Consider the following 23,385-nt stretch of genomic DNA (forward strand, 5'->3'; position numbering starts at 1 on the left):
CCACCTTCTGCCCTCGCTGAGGTCTGGGGAGGCTGGACTGGGCCTGAGTGCGTGTCCACCCTTGGAGGTGGGGTTCTGGTCAAGCCCCACTTGGCCCGTTGGGCAAAGGATGGGGGTGATTTGCTGCCAGAGACATTGACGACAAGAAACTGACTCCTGGTGCCATCCGCAGGTGTAGATCCTGGGCAGGGCTGCCCAGCCCATGAGCGCCTGGATTGCACACGTCCTTGATACTGCGAGGCCCCAGCCTGCCCTCGTGGGACTCCCAGCTTAATGGAGATGCAGGCCATAAATAAGTGAATGTGTGAACAAACAAATAAGAACCAAATTGCAGGGGTCCCGGTATCCCAGCCAGCACCACACCCGGCTCTGTGGCGCTCAAAGGGAGTGGTCAGGAAACTCCCCTCTGAGCCTCCCCTCGGAAGCCAGAGCTGGGTGAGTGAGTGGAGCCCCACCTGCCTCAGGTCCTCCGACCTAGAAAATTCCCGAGCTCAACCTAACTCCACGACCTGAGCCTTGACTTCCAGGGGCCAGAGCACGTGGCACGCCAAGGTCCCCTGACATTGGCAGGACCCTCTTCTGAACAAAGCCAGGATCTGGCAGGGCCCAGGCTCAAAGGACCCAGTTGGCACCAGGACTTGCCAAGGGGGATTTTCAGGCCAGAACCGCGTGCTGGATCTGTGGGCCGGGCCCCAGGCAGGCGCACATGGACCCTGGTGGTGCAGCTGGACTCTGCTCCTCCTGGTTGATGCCCACTCCTAGGCCAGGGTCCAGGCAGGAGACCTCAGGGCAACCGAGATAGCAGAAGAAACCTCAGGGCCACGTGGAAACCTCACTGCGACAAGCATGGAGCCACACGTGGCATAGGCACATACAGAGGAGTGGCCTGAGGTCAGAGGTGTCCCCAAGCCACAAGGCTTATGGGGGAAGGGGGCGCTGTCCGACCCAGATCTGCTGGAGACAGCGCTGGTTTTCTGAGCTGTGCCACTTGCTCTGCCTCCGTGTGCTCACACATGGCCCTTCTCTAGGTCAGACAGTTCAGGAATAGCGCGGGGCAAGTGACAGGATCCTGGACGCAGGCTGTGCCGGCCAGCGTCTCTCCCAAATGCCCAAAGACAACGTGCTGGGTGCAGCGGGCGATCGTGGCAGTGAGGTCCCCTCTGCTTGGCTTGGCCCAGGATTTCCGTTGGGTCTCCTAGGCACTGCTTCCTGTGACTTCTCAGAGCACACTGCAGGGACTCTCGGGCCTGGCCCACTGCTGACCCCAGAGTGGGACACAGCAGGGCGGGGAGGGAGCTAGTGGCAGGAATTTGCTCTCAGGGTCCTGCATACTGAAGCCCAAGGTCACGGTGGCAGCAGAGCTGGTTCTTCCCCAGGCCTCTCTCCTGGGCTTGTGGACACCGTCTCCTCCCTGTGTCCCACAGGGCCATCGCTCTGTGCGTCTGGGTCTGAATCTCTTCTTAGAAGGGCACTAGTGGCACTGGATGAGGGCCCACCCTAACCTCCCTCAGCGGAGGGCCCACCCTAGCCTCAGTCACCAGAGGGCCTACCCTAACCTCACACACTGGAGGGCCCACCCTAACCGTGCTCACTGGAGGGCCCACCCTAACCTCGCTCACCACTTTAAAGGCCCTATCTCCAAACAGAGTCACAATCTGAGGTCCGGGGGTCAGGACTTTAACATAGGAATTCGCAGCCAACACTTTATTCTCCTGAAACCTCCATCTCCCCTCTGAGCTTCCGGCATTTAATCAGGGATGAGGCATCCCGTGTGGTCCCAGGTGAGTGGAGAGCCGAGACAGTGAGGGCCCAGCCTGTAACTGACGGGCGCCCACTCTGAGCCGAGCCCATGACCGTGCTCATAGGAGGTGGGGGGTTTGACTCTAATTCCTCTGCCACTTCATCAACATCTATGCAGAGCGTCGCAGTGCGCGGGCAGCATGAAATATTCAAAAGAGTTCTATTATTGAATTAACTATTTATCGATTTATAATTTAAAAGATGTATGCCCAGCTGTTAACAAAGATTCCAAACCGACTTTCGCTTCCCGGAACCGCCAAGCGCCACCAGCCCCCAGGGACGTCTCTCTGCCGGCTCTCACCCTGGTGCAGAGTGCAGAGGCACTCGGGGTGACCTGGGGGACACAGGCACACTACAGCCCCTGCTGCTCACTGATACTAACCCGCAGGGGTCCGCAGTGCCCCCAGCCCCATCCCACCGGCTTCCAGCTCTCCTAGGCTGGCTCCGCCGGGAGCAAGGACAGCTCCGTCACTCTTCCTTAGTTCAGAGCAGGTGCAGAGCCGAGGTCTGAGCCAAGCTGACCACGGGGGCGGCATCTTGAGCCGCGCTGTGACTATGAGCTGGGTACAGCTTCTCCTTCAGGGCGCACTGTCCCCGATGAGGTGGGCTTTTTTTTCCCACTAGACTTTATTATTTAGAGCAGTTTTAGGCTCATTGCAAAATTGTGTGGAAGGCACAGAGTCCCCATGTGAGCACAGCCACCCCCATCAACCACACACTGCCAGCATGCTACACTTGCCACCGTGGCTGACCCGGCATTTACACAGCCTCACCCCGTGCCCAGAGGTACCGCCGGGCTCGCCCTCTACCCTGTGCATCCCGTGGGTGTGGACAGGCATGTGATGGTGTGGATCCACCACTGTGGGGTACTGCAGAGGGGCCCACGCCCTGGAGACCTCCCGTGCTCCACCTGTGCCTCCCTCCCTCCCTCCCCTGAGTCCCTGGCACCCTCTCATCTTTCGGCTGCCTCCGTAGTTCCGCCTTCTCCAGAATGCCCTTGAGCTGGAATCTCACGGCGTGCGGCGTTTTCAGACTGGCCCCTTTCACTGAGGAATATGCATTTTAGTTTTGAGGTAGGTCTTTTTACTGTGCCCATTTTACAGACTGAGGCAGGAAGAGCAGCTCAGCGGAGGTCACACACCAGGGCCCTGGTGGGACAGGAATGGAAACCCGGCCCCTGATGCCCCTGCTGTCCAGAGGCCCCTGAGAGACGCTGGCGGGAACTGCACACAGGCAGCCCTGGGGACTGGGGACAAGGCCTGGCTGGACGCAGCTCCGTCCCCGGGCAGCTGGGACTGGAGGCTGCAGCTCTCAGAGCTGAGGTCTGACCCCTGATTCCATCTTGGCCGCACATCAAAGCACAAGCAGTAGTTAGCAAAGCTGCCGCGAAGAGGCCGCCTGAGCGCGGAGAGCCCCACCCTCGCTCCCGGAAGCAGCGGAACGCGGTCTGGATTGCTCTGAGCTGAAGGCACGCACGATAAATAATCACTGTTTTAAGACTCCCATGTCGAGTCCCTAATGGCATTATGAGGGCACGGGGATTAAGCCCAGGAAGATAATTACCAGAATATCAGACTCCAAACCATAATCACATCTATTAAAAATGACACGCGAGGAAAATCTCCAGAATTACAGTGCGAGGGGGCTGTTGCCCAGGAGAGCCCGTCTGCAGAGATAAACGTACACACACAGCTGGGCCCCTCCCTCCCCACAGCCAGGTAAGCCTCTCAGGGAGGGGGAGTTTGCCCCAGGAGCAGACGGCAGACAGCATCTGAGTCAGGCGCTCCCATCCCTGCTGTGGGTTCAGGGCCACGGCTTTTCAGAGGCAGGAGTGTCCTCATTCTCCAGCACCATGGCTCCCAGGAAGGTGGGGGTGCCCAGCGCCAGGCAGGTGGCACTGCCCTGCCCTGCCCTGTTGAAAGTCCTCTGTGGGCACTGGGGGCAGCCTCCTCCACACCTTGTCAGGGAGCTGCCATCAGGAGGAAAGAGCACTGGCCCTGGCAGGTCAGCTGGGCCCTGGATACATCTGCAAACCCCCCGCGAGGGGCCACAGCCCTGGAGGGGAAGCAGCACCTTGTGCAGAGGTGCAGGAGGGGCAGAGGAGCTGGTGGGGGACAGGGTTCTCGAAGCCCCAGCCACAGCATTCCTTACGATGTCCTGACCACTGGGCCTGGAGGGCTGGAGCACAGAGGGTCCCCAGTGGCCACAGAGGAGGGCCACCCTCCGTGGGGAGCTGGGCCTTCCTGGGAGGCGTCAGCCCAGCCCTCCTGCATCTGAGTGGGAAAGAAGGTGAGGGGTAAACCCAACCCTCCAACACTGCTGATCTGTGAGGGCGAAACTGCAGAGAGAAGCCCCGAGGTCAGCGTCCCAGGGACGCGGGGCCAGGTGCAGCTGGAGGCCCGCGGGTCTGAGGCACCGAGGAGCAGGCCTGGCACTCACTAGCTTCCACAGCCCTGCACCCACCTGCCCGCCCACCTGCCCTTGGTGTGGAGCTTACGGGTGCCTGGCCAGTGGGTGAGGAGAAGGGTGGGCTGCAGCCCTGGCTTGCATCAAATCCCAAGTGGACACTCCCGGCTGGCCAGGCGGGGCTGCCCTGTTTCCCACCGTCGTGGGCTGAATATTCCTGCCCAGCCAGGGCCGTGGCTGACTTGTCAGAAAACCAGACCCTCCCGGGAGCACTCAGGGCCTGTCAAGGGGTCCTCGACATCGGCCACCAGAGGGGAAGATGGGCATTGCCCGGCGCCACCCACCTCCCATTGTACAGGTGAGAAAGCCAGGCCCCGGGCCACCTCCTGACCTGACAAACGGAGAAAGGAAGGAGCAAGGAAGGAAGGATGGGAGGGAGGGAAGGAGGACGGGAGGGGTGGAGGATGCTGGGAGTTCTGTTAACAGAGCCCCGACATGGATGCCCCTTCTTGGTCCCCAAGGCTCTGATCAGGGATAACGGCTTGGAAACGAGCTGGTCCAGCATGGAGACTCCTGCCCCTATGTGTCCCCAGCCAGCCACAGGGAGATGCCGAGTCCTTTTAGGGCCAAAGCACAGCTCACTGCCGGGAAGTCAGAGGCGGCCGAGGGGTCTCTTGCTTGTCGCAGGCACCGCCGTCCTGGGGAAAGAACACCACCAGCCTGACTTCCCAACGAGGGATCTGTGGCGTTTCCACCTGTGAACAAACAGAAGAGCTTCCCCCATGCACATGTGGGTGTAACTGACCTCATCCTCACAGCACCTGGAAGTCCCGAGTGTGCGTCTCTGCCCTGGGAGCTCAGCCCTCCCTCCCCAGGGCATCCCCTTCACTGCTTATCAGGAGCATGAGGCACTGCAGGCACCAAGGCCAGGTGGCCAGGGTGTGGGGTGGGCAGGGCCTCGGCATCTGTGCCCACCCCTCTCTCTCTGGACAGTGTGGACAGGAGGCGGGGGCGAGGCCATCTCCTCTGCCTCCCTGGGTGTCCGCACTATCCTCACGATGCCCCCACCTCTGTCTGCATCTCCACCCTGCAGCCCCTCCCTGAGCCTCTGGACCTGGGCAACCTCACCTCCACCACCCTCCCAGCCCTGAGTGGAGGCTGCTTCCTGCCTTCGCCCTCCAAGGCCCAGGCAGCCGTTCTGGGGTTGGACTCCCTCTGTGGAAGCACCCAGGGGGGTTCCAGTCCCTGGCTGGACGTTGGCTGATACTCATCCTGGGAACAGTCCCCAGAACCAGCCATCGCAGCGGGAATTCCGGGACGGTGGAGGCTGCTGTTACCCTGGAAACAGCGCTGCGCTTTCTACCAAGGAAAACCGGACACTGGCTGTCGGAGCCGTGCAGGGACATCACAGTCAACAGGACTGTCACTGTGTGGATTGTGATTGAGTTTCCTTCGAAGTAAGTTCCTTGGGGACCCCGTGGGGGCTGCACTTGACCAGGACTGTATTTTGCAATGGCAGCTGCAGAGAACAGGGCCGGCCGACTTCCGCTGCCCCTAGAACTCGCAGGGAGGCGTGACTCGCTCCAGCTACAGTCAAAGCAGAGACCTACGGTGGTGGCCCTGAAATAATCTCATTTCTTTTAGCCTCGGGGATGACTTCACCGAAAACGAACCTGCATGTAATTCAGCCGACGACGAAGCGCAAAGCGGAGGTCCCTCACGTGTCAAGGCTCTTCGGGGGACGTCGGGCGTCCTTCCGGAAGGGCCAGGGCCTTGGACCTTGGGGCGGGGACACAGGAATGGAAGTCTGCACCTCCTGCGCCTCTCCACGGCTCGCTTGCCAGGGGAGAGTCCACTGCCCGGGTCCGGGAAACCAGGCTTCGCTCCGGGACACCCCGAAGCAGCCTGGTCCGGGCGCTTGCTCTGCCGCCTGGAGGGCCTCCTGCCCTTCTTGAGATCCAGACGCACCACCTGCTTCCGCGGCGCCCATGAGGAGTCAGCGCGTGCTCTAGCGACAGAGGTGTCTAGCCCAGGAGAAGGTAACTTGGAGACCAAAAGCCATGTTAGGCTTTGCTGCAAACATCTTGGGCAAATCATTTGAGGGGTGATGTTTGGGGTCTCGTACCAGGGATCGGATGCAAGGCTGATCTGGGCTAAGTCCCTGCTAAGGGTTCACCTTCCAGAGACAGTGGACTTGCTGTGTCGACTGAAGGAGCCGGGGTGCTCGCCAAGTCTGGCTGGTCAGTGACAGACCCCGACTCACAGTGACTATCAGTCACGTTTATTGTGACACCAGAACGTTCCTGACCCAACAGAGAAGAGGCCACCGAAGAGGCCACTGGAGGCCCAGGGAGGAGCCAATGGGCTCATTTACCATGGGCTTCTCACTCCACACTGCCCCCAGCAGAGGGCCCGACTCCGCACTGACCCCAGGACAGGGCCCGACTCCGCACTGCCCCCGGGACAGGGCCCGACTCCCCGCTGCCCCCGGGACAGGGCCCGACTCCCCGCTGCCCCCGGGACAGGGCCCGACTCCACGCTGCCCCCGGGACAGGGCCCGACTCCACGCTGCCCCCGGGACAGGGCCCGACTCCACGCTGCCCCCAGGAGAGGGCCCGACTCCGTGCTGCCCCCAGGACAGGGCCCAGACACGCTTTTCCCTGGGCTCAGAGAATGAATCTGTCCGTGACAGAGGCCTGGCCTCTCACAAGCTCCACTGAGGCTGTCTGTGCTCCAGAGGCCGAGACGAGGCAGGGAGGGGCCTCGGATTCGTTTCCCGGGGATACCAAGACAAATCACCACAGACCGGGGGTATAAAACAACACATTTACTCTCTCACACTCACGAAAGCACGAAGTCCAAAGTTAGCCTCACTGGGCAGAAATGAGGGCGCTTCCTCTGGAGGCTCCAGTACGGAATCCTTCCCAGCCTCTCCCGGCTTCCGGGGTCCACCGACGTTCCTGGGTTTGTGGCTGCCTCGCTCCGGTCTCCAAGACCAGCATCTTCCAATCCCCACCCTGTCCCACATGGCCGTCTCCACAGGGTGTGGTCACGTCTCCTCTGCAACTCTCTGATGAGGACACTTGTGATGGAATTTAGGGCCTCCAGGGTTGTCCGGATATCCCCGCGTCTCGGGATCCTGCACCTTATATCACCCCTGCATGGACCTCGCAGTATCTGGCAACTCCCAGGGCTCCAGGGCTCAGGAGGGGAATCTCGGCGAGGGGCGAGGTGGAGGCATTTGCAGCTGACCACACTCCCTGGGGTGGGCCCCTGGGTCTAGTGAGAACGACAGGTTGGGGAGTGGCAGTGGCCGGGCGGGGTTTCACTGCTGCTGGCCAGTCGAGGACAAGAGCTGTCAGCTGTCGTGGGCAGTGGGGACAGAATGATCATTGGGAGGTTTAGCTCGGCATGTGCTTTCATCATGGCTGATTGATCAGGATCTCTGGGATCAATCAGATGGAAGGCCTAGTGAAGTGGAGCTCGACCTACAGGGCAGGTGTCCTCGGTGTCTACCCACCAGAAGCTTCACTTGTGGCGTCCCCATGAGGAGTCCCAGCCACTTACTCAGCTTCAGCACCAGCCAGGCCGCTCTCCCCAGGGTCCTGGAGCCTTCAGGAAGGTCCCCTACACACTCACAAGGAGGAACTTGGACACTTCCCCTGCACCGGCCCCAAGCGGGTCTGCAGCAGGCTGTGCTCGACAGCAGGGATCCAGCTGGGCCGTGTGGGAGCAGGCTCTGTGCCGATCTGCTTCCTGGAGACCCTGAGCCCCATGCCGCCTGAGCCCCATGCAGTCCAGAGGAAAGCGACACCTGTGGTCACGTCCACTTCCACGTGAGCTCCATGGCCTGAGTCACGTCCACAGTCCCGGAATGCATGATTGGACTGGACACAGTTGGCCACTGGGAGAATCCCCACGTTGGCCCCAAACCCACAGAATGACGCCTGTTGGGGTGGGGAGAGACAGCAGACACCCCTGGAGCTTCTCTCTACCCAGGAGAGGAAAGCCAGGGAGGCACAGCACCCTGTGGTGAGGCTGAGGCTGGGCCTGGAGCGGCAGGTGCCGGGATTCCTGGCACCGTGGCCTGTGCGGGAGGCAGATGGATCTCAGAAAGTGCCCCTGGATAAGGGTTGCACAATCTCAACACTTAGGACTTTGGGGACAGATGACCCTTTGTGGTGGGGCCGACCTGGTCTTCACAAGGTGTTGGCAGCTTCCCTGGCCCTCCCCTACTGGAAGCCTGTGACATCCCCCGAATGTAACAATTATAAATGTCTCTGGGCACTGCCCAATGTCCACCCACCCCCCACCCCAACTGAGAACCACTGCTGGGGATTAGTCTTGACTTCACCCAGGGGACCCAGCTGCTGACACTTTTCCAACCATGGAATCTCCACTGAGGGAGTGGGTCCTCTGGGAGAAGGCACAGGACAGGCCACTGGGAACGTGGTTTCCTGCGATCCCGGAGCATGAGCTTCCACCTGGCACAGGTGAGGGTTCATCTTCACAGCCCTGCCCGGGGCCTGCTTCACCCTCCTGATGACCCCTCTACAGGGATCTTGCTCACCGGGAGGTCCCGGGGCCACCGCTCTGGTCTCCCTGCTGATGACAGTTGTTCCTGATGGTCAGAGAGCAGCAAGCATCTTGCTTGACTTCGTAGAACACACACGCTTCGGAGACCAGCCAATATGTCCTTGAAATGTAGGGCCCCAGCGTGTGGCTGAGGGTCCTGCCGCCCTGGCCTGACGTTGCCATGCCATCTGCTGCCTGAGCCCGGAAAGAGAAACAGCATCTGGGGGCCTCCTCGGATCTCAGACCCTGAGATGCTTCGCTGGCCTCTGCAATGTCAGAGGTCTTCATGGCAGATAGGGCTACTGTGTGGAACCTCAGAAAAGCTACAGGGGGGAGAACGCGGTATAGACGCCCAGGGCCAAGAGCAGTGCTCTCCCCCGAGGCCCCGTGCTGTCTTTCTGAGAAAAGCCCAGACCCAACGGCTGACCACAAGACATCCAACCTGAGGGCTCCTCGTCGGCCAGGCACTGTCTGAGCCAGGAGGCCGCAAGGATGAGCCTAGTGCCAGCAACCCATGGTCCCGAGGGACGGCCCATGAGGGCTGAGGGAGGCAGAAGCAAGAGGAGTGGCGAGGCGGCTGGCACTGCCCCACACCCCCCTTCATGCACACCTCCTCGTCATCCCACACAGTGGCGAGGCGGCTGGCACTGCCCCACACCCCCCTCACGTACGCCCCCTCCTCATCCCACGCAATACAGCTTCGCCCACCTTGGACCGAAGACAAAAACTCGGGCTTGGTTCACAGCTGGTCCTGACTGTTTTCTGTTGACGGAAGTCAGCTGTGGCAGAATTACGGCTCTAACCCAGAGTCCTGAGAAGGCAGCGGGAGGGAAGCGATGGAGGAGGCGAAGCTCCCAGCCACGGTCTGTTGTCCACGTTGTCCTGATGGAGAAACAGGCAGAGGTGGAGATATACATCTCCCAGCTCAGGAGACCTGCTGATGGCCCCGGCACGAGTGGGGCCTGGAAAGAGGGGGACTGGAGGATGGTAGACAGGGAGGCTGAGGGCAGGGTGTGCGGATGGCCCTTTGGGGGGGCACGGGGATGGCAGACATGAGGGCACCGAGGCCATCCGCTGCAGGGGATGCTGTCGGAATCCAGGCAGAGCCACACTCTGGGGAGGTCCCTTGTCCTCTCTCTGGGGCCTGCTACCCCATGCTTGCTCAGAGGTCCCACCCAAAGTGGCCAGGATGGCAGGGATGGGGTTTGTCATGGGTTGAGTTGTGACCCCAGAAAGATATGTTCATGCCCCAACTCCCAGTACCTGTGAACGGGACCTTATTTGGAAATAGGGTCTTTTTTTTTTTTTTTTGCAGTGGGGAATGGACTCTTGCTCTGTTGGCCAGGCTGGCGTGCAATGATGCAATCTCAGCTCACTGCAATCTCTGCCTCCTGGGTTCAAGGGATTCTCCTGCCTCAGCCTCCTGAGTAGCTGGGATTACAGGCACCCACCACCACACCCCATTAATTTTTGTATTTTTAGTAGAGATGCGGTTTCACGTTGTTGGTCAGGTTGGTCTCAAACTCTTGACCTCCAATGATCCACACGCTTCAGCCTCCCACAATGTTGGGATTACAGGTGTGAGCCATGGCACCAGCCTGGAAATACAGTCTTTGCAGATCTAATCAAGTTAAGCTGAGGCCCTCCGGGTGGTTTCTAAGCCAGTGTGACTGGGAAAATGCTGCGTGGAGACAGACACGTGGGCACAGTGTCCTGTGATGACAGAGGCTGAGGTCGGGTGAGGCAGCCACAGGCCAAAGAAGCCGACGAGGAGCCACCGGGGACAGGGAGGGTCTTTGGAGGGAGACGGCCCTGCCCATACCTTGATTTTGCACTTCTGGCTTCCAGACCAGAGACATTCCTGCAGTTAGTTCTAAGCCACCTGGTTTGTGGTGCGTTGTGGTGGCAGCCCATACTCTAGAGACCACGCACAGCTCAGCGACACGGTCTCTCCTGGACAAGGTGAGCCAGGCGACCAGCACAGTCGTGGGACCCGCATACCGCACGTGCCCAAGCAGAAACCACCACTGGGGCCCCTGGCGGCAGCTTTTCCTGGACTTTGTGCCACTCACTCACGGGTGCCTGGTGGATGACCTTGGGCCCCTGAAGTCATGGGGGCACCGTGGAGGGGGCTTCGGGGAGTCCTCTCTGGGCTAGACTTGCCTCCCTGCTCCAATGGCTCCACCCCGCGCACCTGCCTCTTGCCTCTCTTGCCATCGAGGCACTCAGCTCCGTACTGTTTCCGGCCATGGAAGTCAACTCACAGAGCCTCTCGGCAATGGCTGGCAGGCGCCCTTGCAAATCTTTGGTCCACGGCATTCCCCACCCCTCTGCTGGCCTAGTGAAGACCTAGTTATGATGCCCATTGGACAAGCACTCCCTGAAAGGCTGGGCTTCTATCTTCAGGTGCAATTTATGTTTTAAACAAGCCATGGTGCCATTCTGCAGCCAACATACCCAGGTCCCAACATACCCATGTCCCAACATACCCAGGTCCCAACATACCCAGGTTCCAACATTGGTTGGATGCAGAAGGAGCTCCTTTCACTCACACCTGCAGACCCACTCCTGGAACACTGATTTCCTGTCCCTAGGACGTTGGACTCTGCTGGTTTAGATGCCTTGGTCCTCAGCAGAACGCTTCCCCTGGTGACACAACAGCAGGTCCGCAGAGCTGGAAATCAGTGTGGGCACTGAGCTGCTGGACTCTGTGTGCTCCAAATCCACAGGTAAGCCACAAGCTCCTGTGCCAGCCAAGGTGACAAAGCCCCTGCTGAGGGGGACCCTGGGATGCTGCTGTAGAGGAGAACAAGCAGCAGCCCAGGGCATCTCCCGGCGCCTCTGGGTACTGCCATGTGGAATTGTGAGAATTAATAGGCTGCAGCCACCAAAACATAGAAGTAAAGGAATGAGCAGGGCCACTGAGGACTCAGCCCCTTTGGTGACAGTAACTCAGTTTCCCCCAACAGGGAGCAAACCTTGACCAGATGAGAAGCTGAGAGAGGGCAAATGAAACAGAGAATGTGGGTAAAAGAAATATGTTCCCATAAATATGCACTGCAGCACATGACCAGCTGCAGAAACCGAGACCACATAGAAACATGCACATGCGTACTTACACAGGTGTGTGCGTGTACGTGTGTGCACACATGTGTAATGTGTGTAGATGTGTGCATGAGTGCATGTGCTTGCATGTGTGTGCATGTGTAATGTGTATGTGTGTGCATGCATGTATGTGTGTGCATGTGTAATGTGTGCATATGTGTGCATGTGTAATGTGAGTGCATGTGTGCATGTGTGTGCATGTGTAATGTGTGTAGGTGTGTGCATGTTTGTACGTCTGTGTGCATTGTGTACATGTGTGTTCGTGTAGCATGTGTGCATATGTGTGTACATGTGCACATGAGTGCATGTGTGTTTGCATGTGGCATGTACATGTGTGTGCATGTGTAATGTGTGTATGTGCATGCATGTACGTGTGTGCATGTGTGTGCGTGTGTAATGTGTGTGTGAGTGCATGTGTGCATGTGTGTGCATGTGTGCATGTGCAATGTGTGTAGGTGTGTGCATGTTTGTACGTCTGTGTGCATGTGTATTGTGTACATGTGTGTTCATGTAGGTGCATGTGTGCATATGTGTGTACATGTGCACATGAGTGCATGTGTGTTTGCATGTGGTGTGTGTGTAATGTGTGTGCATGTGTTAATTGTGTGTGCATGTGTGCATGTGTAATGTGTGTAGGTATGTGCATGTGTGTGTGCATGTGTGTGCATGTGTGCATGTGTAATGTGTGTACATGTGTGCATGTATGTGTGCATGTGTGTGTGCCAATTCCCTTCTTCCTCCCCTTCTCTCTCCCATTATTGTTTCATAAATGGACGGTTAGCAGTGGTCAGCTTGACAATGTATTGTATGTGCTACAGAACAGCCAGATGATCTCACACTGACCTGGAAGAGCAGCTCACCCTACCCGAGACGCATTCCACACCTGTGACCAGGCAGTGGCTCTCATGGCTGTGGGGCTTCTCCTCCTTTTACCGGAGGGTGGCGTGTGTTTCTTTTCACAACAGGCCAACCAGGCTTGTCCAGCAGCAGCATCCCCAGGCCACCGCTGTCACTGTCTGGAAACTGCCATGCATGTAACGGGCGTGCACTGATGCAGGCTCCCTGAAGGGTGACTATGCCCAGCATTTTGCTGGGGCCCCTCATCTCCCAGCCTGCCCTGCCACACTTTGAGATGTGGGCAAGGACCCAACAGACTCTTTCTCCCTTGCCCGCTGGCTTCCTGTCGGGTTCTGCCCATGGGCCCTGGGCCAGCTGGGAAGCAAGTGCTGAGGAGGACTTGGCCTGGCCACTCCTGCCAGCTCTTCACCAAGCGGTGGCACTCAGTCCTGGTGGCTGCGGCTGGTTCTGGCCTCCAGCCTCTCTGGGGACCCCATTGAGCTGGTCCCACTGTGCCCTCCCTAGCAGCACCCCAGCTCTGAAGGGGGACCCCTGTGCTGTGGGGCTCTCCTCTGAGTGTCTGGAACCTATGGCCCCAGACTGCTCCCAGCTTCCCTCACTCACCAGCCCTGGGCTACCCTCAGGTGCTCTTGTGCCCTGCAGACAGCCACGGCTCCTGAACCCGACGCCTTCATCAAGTCCCTCTGTGGAAACACTCAGTGTGACCAGTGCTCCTGCTGGACCCTGGCCAGGTCAGAGTTCTGGGGACTCGAGAGGCCACACAGACAGCAGCTCTGTGGGGCACCGACAGGCCATGGCAAGTGCCTGCCAGAAGCAGCCAGATTTCCCCAGACATTGCAGTCAGGAGCCAAAATGATGCCTGCCGAGGCAGAACTGTCCATCACTAAGCAGGATGCAGCGGTGACCCCATGCCAGCCACAGCCCCAGCCCCTCGCCCCCAACACGTCAGCTCCCTCAGCCTATGGAGGACTCATGTGGGCTGAACTGTGTCCCACAAAATTCATAAGTTGCAGATCTCAGCCCAGGACCTCGGAGGGTGACCTGACTTGGGAATAAACGTTCCTTTGACAGAACAATGGAGGTGAGGGGCCCACTGGAGTGAGGGGACCCTCGTCCACCATGAGGGGTGTCGTCACACAAAGGGAGGGTGTGGACACAGACACACAGGCAGAGAGATGCCCCATGAAGCTGCAGCCAGAGCCTGGGCAGCGCTCCCGGGAGCGGAGGAGCAGCGAGGAGTGTGCCACACAGCCACGGGTGGCAGAGGCCTGGGTGGATTTGCCCTCTGAGCCTCTGGAAGGAACTAGCCCTGCTCTTGCCTTGGTCTCAGACCTCCAGCCTCCAGAGCCGTGAGGGAATAAACGTCTGCGGTTCAAACCCCCACACCCGTGGTACTCGGTGGCGGTGGCCCCAGGACATCCTCACTGCAGCCACGCCAGGCTGAGCGCAGCCCAGGAAGGCCAGCGGCACCGCCACACTCTGCAGTTTTCAGTCTGTCTGCAAGTCACCAGGTGTGGCTCCAACATTCTTCGCCATGTGTGCCCTCACAGCTGGTGCCCAGGCGCCTCAGGAAGGAAGTCAGGGTGCGGAGGCAGCTGCAGGAGCACAGAGAAGGAACATTCGCCACCTCGGCCGACCAAGATTAGGTCTTGGGAGCCAGCATCTCAAGGCAGCCGGCACACGTGTAAAGGAAGCAGCCCTGTGAGGACAGCACCCACGTCACTCACCCAGCACTCACTCGGACGAGATGCCCTCCGGAGGGTGGCACACTCAAGCTGGGGCCCTCCCCACCAGGCAAAGCAGCAGAGACACCTCCAGCCAAGCCAGGACCTTTGACCTGGGGAGGCCTGGACCCCCTCTAGAAAGAAGGTCCCTTCCACAGAGGTCGCATCTCCTGAAAACAACCCTGGCTGGGGCCCCGGGGTCCTGAGATGTAGCGATCTGTCCTGTTGCTACCTGGGTCCCCTGAGCAAGTTTTGAACCTCCTGACACCTGAAAGGGACAGATATTGGCAAACCCACGGGTTGTGCTCCTCATAAGGGTGTCTTTGAGAAAAGAGAAGTTGGCCCTGTGTGGCACCGGGTATGAGCCAAGGCCCAGGCAAGCTCAGGGTGGAGCAGCCGCTGGGGCTGGATTCACAGGCCCTGCCAGGGCCAGGCTAGCCTGGGACAGAGGGGCCACCACTCCATGGCTGGGAACCGCGCCTTCCCATGCCCAGCACAGGGCCGAGACCCAGGGCATGGCGGGGCTGGAGTCTCCTGCTGGGCCGCAGACCACCGAGAGCCGGGGGGGTAGCACGAAGGGGTCCTCGCTGCCCAGGGTGGGAAAGTCAGAGTTGGGCAGGTCCCGGCCACCCAGCCCAGGCCTTGCCACAGTGACTTTATCATGGAGACTCCCACTGCAGCAAGCCTCCTTGCAACAGGGCCGGCCTGGGTCACAGGAGGGGTCTCTGGGTGGTGGACAGTGTGGAGAGAGAGCCATCAAGGTCAGGCTGGCACCCAGGCCACGCCAGACCAGAAGAGTGAACGACCGCTGGGCCCATGAGGTCCTCAGGCGCATGGAGGTGCACATGCGTACATGCAGGTACATCGTGTGCAAACGTGTGCACATGTGCATGCAGGTGTGTGCATGTGTGTGCACATGTGTGTCATGTATATTGTGTGGGCATGCATGTGCGGGTTTGTGCTTGTGTGTCCATGGGTCATGTCAGTGCATCTGTGTGTGGGTGTACCTGTGCACATGTGTGGATGTGGCATGTGTATGTATGTGTGCATGTCTGCTGGGGTGTGTGGTATGTATGTTTTGTATGCATCTGTGCATGTGTGTATATCTGCATGTGTACACATGTCATGTGTGTCACATGTCACGTGCATGCATATGTAGGTACTTGTCTGTGTGTCTGTGAGCTGTAACTCTCAGATGAGAAAGGAGAGGTTCTCCTGCTGTCTCCTGCATGAAACTGGCCCCTCAACCACTGCCCCACAGAAGATTGCTCTCCCAAGGACAGGCCTGGGGTTCCCTGACAGGGTGGGGACCCTTACCCTCCAGGTCCTGAGGCAAACCACACTGTCTCCAGGAGTCCGGGCCCTGGAGCAGGGTGGAGTGCAGTGGAGTGGGCGGGGCGGGGTGGAGTGGGCGGGGCGGGGTGGAGTGCGCGGGGCGGGGTGGAGTGGGCGGGGCGGGGTGGAGTGCGCGGGGCGGGGTGGGATGGGGTTGGCTGCGTCCTCTCCCCTCTCCTCTGCCCCTCGGCCCGGGGAGATGTTCAAGATCGCTGGCTGGAGCCCCCTGTGCCCCCAACACTCCCCCAGGGACCTGCTGATGGCCGGGGCCTACACACCCAGGCGGAGCAGATGACATCCCACAGATGAGAACTGATAAGGGCCAGGCAGCAAAGCTGCTGGACAGGGAGGCCATCGCTCTGCACAGGCACTTCCTGAGTGACCAGGGGCAAGGCCAGCCCCTCCCTCTGTGCCTCAGTTTCCCCTCTTTAACAGAAGCATGGGCTGGACTGTTCCCGCCCTTCCAGAGTGAAGATCCATGTCTCATGTGTGTCCCTGTGGCCAAAATTCATCAGAGACCATTAGGGCAGAGGAGCAGCTCCCCAGCGAGGGGACTCTGCGGGCGGGACCCCTGCAGCCCTTGTGTGGGCAGATGCGGATGTGGACATGTCCACCTCCGGCCAAGCCCCCATTCCTTGAGCCTGGGGTCTGCATGGGACAGGGCCCTGCTGCCTGCCTGCCCCGAGGGGTCCCCTCCCCACCCGCTCCTGGAGCGGTGCCGTCTCTCCACTTTCTTGGGCTGCAGCTCTCGGCCTAATTACCCATAACCTTCTGTTCGAAGACCGCTGTCCTTGCCTGATAAAAACCAGTAACTTTGAAAGCAAACTGGGTCTTAATTTTCCTTGACAGCCCTGCTTGAAGCATGCGGGCCAAGCTGGGGTTTAATTAAATGCACATTCGTATTCCAAACAAATTAAGTACAATTAAGGACTCTGAGTTATGGGTATCTATCACTCCGTGATGTTTTTGTAAAAATTACCCCATCAAGATCAAAGTCGGAGGATCCCTGCCTTAATTGCTTCATTAGGGCGCCGTGCACCAGGCTTCGCGAGCGCCGGCCCTGGTGTCTCTCTGGGAATTACTCAAACGACGGCCCTCACAATAATTGCTTCCATATTTCTCTCCCGGAGACGTTCTGGGCTCCATGGATCAAATGCAATGGCTTCAGGAACACACCTCGGCTCAGGTCCCCTCGGCAACGGCCGAGGCGTTTTTATGGCGCCTGCTCTGAGGCCCCACTGGGCTGGCTGGTGGGTGGGCTGCGCCCCGCCCCACCCAGGCTTGGCCTCTGAGCCAGGGCAGCTGGTGGCCCAGGGAGGGGGGCCCGGGCCAGCTCACAGGTCCGCCAGACAAGTGACCCCCGCCAGGCCTGCCCTCTGCTGGCTTGACAGCCATCCCGGGGCCCTCTGCACTGCCCAGCCTTTCCCTCCTCACTTCTTGCTTTAAGCCGTGTGGTGGGGAGAGGCATTCCCCACCCAAAGTCCTAGGTCTATAGGAAAAGCCACTTGCAAACGGCTGCCAGGGCTGAGACCACGCAGCGGCGGGGACCCTGGCTGGCTTTGGTTCTGAGCCCCTGAGGCCACTGGGCCAGGTGCAGAACCTCCCAGCCCCCAGGGCCTGGCCCGACACCACCAGACCCTTCTCTGGAACCCACTTCCCAGCTCTGGAGCAGAAAGGAAACGCAGCTGCTGCCCCCTGACCCTCCCTGACCCTCCCGGGAAGGGGTGCAGAGCCGTAGCCACCAGGGGCCCTCATCCTGGGCCCCAGCTTCTCTCACCCCTGAGTGGACGCACAGTGGCCAGAACGGAGTCACCGGGGATCCAAGCAGCATTGCCGATGAAACAGAGGGTGCAGGCACCAGAGAACCTGGAGCCACAGGAACCACTTCCTCGGGCTGAGTACGCCCCGTGCAGGATCTAGAACATCCTTACCCCGAATAGGAGTCCTTGTTGATCTGAAGCTCACGTTTAACTGGGTGCCTGCACTTTCCTTGGCTTAATCTGGTCACTCCAGTGGGAGAAGAGGGAGAACTCGCTCTCACGGAGGCTCACCCTCTCCACAGATGCCCCGGGGTGTGAGGGCACCGGCACCCAGCCCTGGGGACCCTGCCTCCTGTCTGGCCCCAGGGCGGGGCCCGTGAGCCTCCTCAGGCACTCTCTGCCTCCACAGCCCTGCCTCCTGCGGCTTCCCCTTTGTGGAGGGGGTTGGGGGATACCTTGGCACCCACGTGGAGGCCGCCTAGGCCAGGGGTGTGCCCCATGGGGGTTTGGGGGTTGAATAATGTCCCCAAAAGATGTGTTGGAGTCCTAACCCTCAGGACCTGGGGATGCGGCCTTACCTGGAAGCTGGGTCATTGCAGACATCATTGGTTCAGATGAGGTTGTGTCTGAGTAGGGTGGGCCCTACTAGTGTGACTGGTGTCCTTATAAGAAGAAAACAGGCACAGAGACCCCCACAGAGGGAAGACAGCCCAGTGATGGTGGAGGAAGAGGTGGGAGAGAGGCGGCCACAGCCAAGAGCTGCCTAAAGCTCCCAGGGCCTGGAAAAGGCGGGAGTATCCTCTCCCAGAGCCTTCCCAGGGAGCCTGGCCCTGAACACCTGGATTTTAGGCTTCCAGCCCCCAGACCATGAGAGAATCAATGTGTATTGTTTTAAGCCGCAACAACTCAATGTGTGTTATTTTAAGCCACAATAACTCAATGTGTGTTATTTTAAGCCACGATAAATCAGTATGTGTTATTTTAAGCCACAATGCTTGTCTTTGTTGCAGCATCAACAGGAAACTCATCCACACCCCTGGGAGGATGAGGCTCGGGGGGTGACAGGCACGCCCCTCAGCCTCAAGGCTCCAGAAGGGAGACAGGGGAGTGAGGGTGGGTGGGGCCACCTGCTCAGTCTGCGTCCTCCAGGGTGGGCCATCCATCTGGTCTTTGCTGGTGACAACACATTTCAGATGCCAGGCAGCAACCTCACCATAGCCATCCTCTGCCCCAGCCCCCCGTGGGTTCAGCCTGCCCTTCCCGTGGGACCCACAGGCAGGAAGCCAGGACCCCAGCCCCGGGCCCTGACCCATCTTGTGTCAGACAGCTCCCTTCCAGGGCAGCAGGTGCGCTGGGGTCCTGACTTCCATCACAGGCACCCTCTGGCTCGTACAAGTGTGGGAAGCACTCCCCAGTGTGAGGGGTCACTGTGCCCAGAGCCACATGTGCTGGCCAGAGGGTGGAGGCAGAGAGAAGAGACTGGGGCTTAGGGACCCTCTGGAGTGGAGCGGGTCTGCAGAACGGGGGCCGGTGCCCCTCCAGCCCCTGCCATGGGCTCCTCATCCCCCAGGCCCAGGTGCCTCCCATCCCCTCACACACAGGGTCTCCCCACCCTCCTCTACCCCCCTCCACCCGACTCCACTTCCCCCCACCTCCCCCCACATACCTCCACCTCCCTCCGCCACCCTCCACGTCCCTCCACCTCCCTCCACCTCCCTCCACCTCCCTCCACCACCCTCCACCTCCCTCCGCCACCCTCCACCTCCCTCCACCTCCCTCCACCTCCCTCCACCCCAGAACTGCCCTGCCCAGAAATGCCCCACCAGGAAATGCTCCTGCGTGGAACTTCGATGCAGGGCCAGGGGCCTCCCTCCAAAATCTCCAGGCCATTCTCTGTCTGCTGCTTGGTCACCCTCACCAAGCATGGGACACAGGCCCCAGGTCCCCAAAGCTCAGCCCCCACCCTTGGCTTTGGGGCTCCCACTTCCCCACCTTCCTCAGCCCCCGGCCACCCCTTCCTGGTCCTCCCATCACCTGTTCCCCTGAGCCCCAATGGCCTACCTGGCCTCAGCCCTCAGGGTGTCTGCTGAACTAGCAATGTCCACACTCAGCCAGGATTGACCCCGACAGTCCTCAGGGCAGGGACAGGGACAGGGACAGTGACAGGGACAGAAGGGGCCCCAGTACCTGAATCAAGGCCCCAAGTCACCGTCCCCCACCCATAAAGATGAAGTTCCTGCTATGTCCTCGGGGCCCTGGGAGCCAGGGGGGCCTTCTGTGTCCATCCCATGGCCACTTCCAGTCCTGCCCCCACCCTGTAACCACGCTCCCCACTAACACAGCGCTGGCGGCTGCCTCCCAGATCCTAGCATCATTTCCCAAAGCTTGATGTCTGGGGGTGCTCCTGGGAGTGGCAGGCACATCCCAAGGTGACCCCAAGTCACCCCCTGTGTGACCACTGCTCTGCCGTCAGCACTGTCCTCTCCAAGCTGGGGCTGGAGTGGCAGGTTAGGGGAGGTGCTGCCCACACGCTTCCTCTGGCCCAGAGCTGCACCCACCACAGGGGTGCACATTTGACGGGCCACCTAGTGTGGCCCCAAGCATGGCGTGGGCATTTGTGGGAGTGTGAGATCGTGGGGTGACAGGCTCCTGAGTGGGGGATGCACTGGCCGGGTGTGAGGGTGGACAATGGGTCTCATCTGGGAAACAGCCTAAAGGGGGATGAGTTGGAACCAGAAATTCTATACCCAGAGCCCTCTTCTCCCCCCTCCCCACCCCTCCTCACCCTCTCCTTCCCCCACCCCCATCCTCAGCCCACAGCACAGAAGGTCCCACACCAGCATCACCTGAGCCAGGAAAGTCGTGTCTGGCCGCAGAGGTGCTGGGTGGGGTCCGCAGGGCCGGCCACAGGGGAATGGAGCACAGGGTGGTTCCGGGGCAGATCTTCAGGAAGATGCTGGGCAGGGCCTGGTAGTGTCCAGTGCGGCCACAGATCCTGGGCCTGGGGGTGGAGCCGTCCTTGTAGTTGTGGACACAGACGATGGGGAGTAGACTGGCTGGGTCAGTGTTGGTCACTCGGAAAATGAGTCCCTGTGGCGGTAATAAATGTGTCAGGAAAACCGAGGTCTCAGGAAGCCCTGGTTGGAGGCACGTCCTGCCCACAAACAATGATGTACATTGAAACAGTGGCTCTGCTGGGGCGCTGGGAGCCTGGGAGGCTGGGAGGCCGGGAGGCTGGGAGGCTGGGAGCCTGGGAGGCTGGGAGGCCGGGACACTGGGAGACTGGGAGGCTGGGAGGCTGAGAGGCTAGGAGGTTGGGAGGCTAGGAAGCTGGGAAGCTGGGAGGTTGGGAGGCTGGGGCCCTGGAAGGCTGGGAGGCTGGGAGGCTGGTGTGCTGGGGTGCTGGGAGGCTGGGAGCAGGGGAGCCTAACCCCAGGAGTCCAGGCAGCCAGGCCCAGCCCACCCCTGAGATGGCCACAGAGGTTATCTCTACCCAGATGTACAAATGCCCCTACCCAGGCAGCTCCCTCCCACCCCCGGCTCACAGACACAGCAGCCCCAGCCTCAGCTCCCCGGAAGGGTGGGGGCTGTGGGTGATGCTCCGGCGGGAGGCAGACTCCTGCGTATTGAGATGCACATCCCTCCCCATGCCCACAAAGACGCCCCGGCACGGCCAGCAGAAGCCATAAAAATGCAAAAACCTCGGTGAGTGTTTGCAAAGTTCACCTGCCCACCGTCTCCAAGCGGGCGTCTGGAATAATGAGATCAAAGGCCACTGGGGCAGGGGTGGGGGAGGCAGGTTGTTACCATGGTTATTTATTAGTTTGTTCATTCACCCCCTGCTTGGTTCAGCCAAGATTTAAAAGAGTGGTTACTGTTCGTGCGTGTGTATCAATAATGGATTCACAGGGCACTCTGCCAGCAGCCGCCGCTGCTGCACTTGACCCCACAGCCTCCATCCAGGCCAGATGCATGGCTCTTGTCCCTGGAGCCCTGTCCCCAGCCTGGTACTGCAGTGCTCAGCTCAGAAAGGGGTGGGGGGAGAAGCCTGCCAGGCCTCCTATGCCCTGCTGGCGTCCTCCCAGCGTTCGCACGCTGTCCTCGGCATCCTGGTGTAAACACAGAAGAGGCCACTGCTCCACCCGACCATCAGACGGATTCCCATTCCTCACACACTTTCTATTACAAACCAGGAGGCCACCTCCCACAGTGTCGTGCATTGCATACAGTCCCCCAAATTCAGGCCCAACCAACCCTCAGAATGTGGCCATGTTGGGGAATGTAATTAGTTAAGGAAGTTGAGATGAAATCGGCCTGGATTTGGGGTGGGCTCTAATCCAACAACTGGCATCCCTGTAAGAGAGAGGAGGACGCATACACACACACACACACACACACACACACACACACACACACGAGGACAGAGACACAGAGGGAGAAGACCGCATGAAGGAGGCAGGGCTGGGAGCAATTCAGCCACAAGCCAAAGACCGCCTGGGACCACCAGGCGCTGGAAGGGGCCAGGAGGATCCTCTCCTGGAGATGTCGTGGGGAACGTGGTCCTGCCGACACCTCGATTTCCAAATCCCGCCCTCCGGAACAGGGAGAGGATGGATATTTGTTGTCCTGAGTCACCAAGTTTGTGGTCCTTTGTCCCTGTGTGGGCAGAAAGCTGGCCAACAGGTTGGTCAGGACGCAGCTCCAGGTCCCCTGTGCAGCCACCCGGCAGACTTGGCTCTGCCTCTCCTCTGGGAGTTCCCTCCAGCATCAGCAGCCTCTCCAAACCCCTTCCCACCGCGGGCCTCGTGGCAAACCCTGCCGCAGCTACAGAGAAGTCAGCAGGACCCACAGAAACATGTTCACCGAAGTCATCTGCCCGGGGGAGAAAAGCGCGGCTCCACCCCCTCCTGTTTCTTGGGCCCAGGGCTTGCTCCCCAGAAAACAGGGGCGCCCCCTCACTAAACACCAGCTTGCTGCTGTGCCTCCCAGGAGGTTCCCATGTGAAAGTGGCCCAGCCCGAATGGGGGTGTCGGGGCTCCGGTGACCACTGCGGGCATGTGTGTTGATTCTGTCCTGGAGATATAAGAGGAGATGGATGGGGAAAGGGGGCGGTCAGCGTCCGAGACAGGGAAATACACGGAGCCATCCCTTTCCAACCCGGGCAGAGAGCATTCGGTGGGGAGGAGGACATTGTCCTTTCGAGAACTCACGTCCCATCTGCCAGCTGAACTCACAGCAGACAGGCGTGGTGGGATTTCGCTGGACAGGCCAGGTAGGTGGCGAGAAAGGGGCCCGAACGTCAGCTTCCACAGCAACCCTGCTTCCTGGGAGCCCGGCCCAGGGCTCAGGGAGTCAGGCTACCATCCGTGAAGGCCAAGGGGCCTGACGGTTGTTCTTTTTCCTGCAGGTGAACACGAAGCCGTGAGGGCGGGCGCCCTCCCTGAGCCTGTGACACCTTCCCTTTGTCCTTTCCCTCCACCGGGGACATTGATTGCAAGTGAAAAGCCACGAATCTAAGCTTGACCGCTATTTGTTTTCCATAATGGTATCTTCTCAACCTTGAAACTACTTTCTGTTTCGAAAATTATCCGGCATCTGAAAAAAGCCGCATTTGAGGACATGTACTGGCCAGGGTCTCTGAGACTGGGAGCCAGGAGCAAATAAATGAGTTCTGGGTCTGCTGGTGCAGCCAGCAGGGAAGCGGACAGGGGTTCCTCCCGGGCACTCACGCACTGGCCCCCTCTCAAAAGCCCACAGCTCCGGCTGCCTCCACACCGAGGGCTGGGTCCCAAGCTTTGCTGCTCCATCAGAAAACCAAATCC

General features: G+C 59.8%; 1 long non-coding RNA gene across 1 annotated transcript; it reads right to left on the bottom strand.

The window, feature by feature from the left end:
- Nucleotides 1-3,404: 3,404 nt before the first annotated feature.
- LOC105496685 (uncharacterized) lies at nt 3,405-12,125 on the bottom strand. Its single transcript, XR_011606619.1, has 4 exons — nt 9,490-12,125; nt 7,052-8,976; nt 5,544-5,985; nt 3,405-4,961 (listed from the first exon to the last, which is right to left on the bottom strand). It is a non-coding gene; the product is annotated as an uncharacterized lncRNA (long non-coding RNA).
- Nucleotides 12,126-23,385: the final 11,260 nt, after the last annotated feature.

The sequence above is a fragment of the Macaca nemestrina genome, chromosome 1 (genome assembly GCF_043159975.1).
Source record: "Macaca nemestrina isolate mMacNem1 chromosome 1, mMacNem.hap1, whole genome shotgun sequence".
NCBI lineage: Eukaryota > Metazoa > Chordata > Mammalia > Primates > Cercopithecidae > Macaca > Macaca nemestrina.